Raw genomic sequence first — 1,172 nt, forward strand, 5'->3', positions numbered from 1 at the left:
CTTATATATGTATGTAAAATTTTGAACTAGTGCAATCAGTTCAGCTAAAAAAAAAGAACGGAGCAAATATATTGTATTTTTAACACGTTCGTGACTAACGTCACGTATATATTACGGTATTTTATGAGAGAACAGTGTTATATATATGTAACAACAAAAAGATTTGTCTTATATCCACATTATTTCAAATGAAAAATGTTTTACGCAACTATGTAAGAAAACGACATATGTTTATGAGAAGAAACTTATAAATAATCTGTCGGGTTTGCAAATTTCATTTCTAAATATTGTGCGCAAATGCTATTACCAGCTATTATACTAAATGTTATTATACTAAATGCTTTTAGTTAAAATACGCAGTCTCAAAATTTATATATAAAAACACAAGACCAATTTGTCAATAATAATTATAAAATTTATATAAAATTTATATAAAAATTAACTATTTCATAGCAACTAGTCTAATTCTTTAAATTATTCAAATCGTCATACTGACTCCAATTGTTGCGCCGATAACTGACAGTAGTGTAATGACTAATGCCGTGCTCTGTGGACTATCCGGTTTGCTTCGCAGGAGTCTTGAAATTAGCAATTCCGCAAGGGGTGTATTCTTCTATCATAAGATTATCATTCAATGGTTCAGGTACAAGTTGAACAATCTACCCCCCTTTATCATCTAATATTTTTCATAACGGATTTTCTGCTGATGTAACAATCTTTTCTCTACATATTCCAGGTATATCATCTATTTTAGAAGCGATTAATTTTATTTCCACAATTTTAAATATACATCATAAAAATATTTCAATTAATAAAATTCCTCTTCTTGTTTGATCCATTATCATTACTGCTATTCTTCTTCTTCTCTCCCTTCCTGTTCTCGCTGGAGCAATTATTATACTTGTAATAGACCAAAATCTTAATACTTCTTTTTTGACCCAGTTGGAAGGGATCCAATATTATATCAACACTTATTTTGATTCTTTGGTCATCCAAAAGTCTATATTTTAATTCTTCCTGGATTTGGTATAATTTCTCTAAAGAGGAAAAAAGAAACTTTTGGATTTCTTGATATAATTTATGCAATAATTGCTATTGGCTTTTTAGGATTTATTGTCTGAGCCCATCATATATTTACTGTAGGTATAGATATTGATATGCGAGCTTATTTT

General features: G+C 28.8%; 1 pseudogene; it reads left to right on the top strand.

The window, feature by feature from the left end:
* Positions 1-657: 657 nt before the first annotated feature.
* On the top strand, positions 658-1,158 carry LOC106751446 (annotated as a pseudogene).
* Positions 1,159-1,172: the final 14 nt, after the last annotated feature.

The sequence above is a fragment of the Dinoponera quadriceps genome, unplaced genomic scaffold, assembly GCF_001313825.1.
Source record: "Dinoponera quadriceps isolate SergipeBrazil2010 unplaced genomic scaffold, ASM131382v1 scaffold13591, whole genome shotgun sequence".
Classification (NCBI taxonomy): Eukaryota; Metazoa; Arthropoda; class Insecta; order Hymenoptera; family Formicidae; genus Dinoponera; species Dinoponera quadriceps.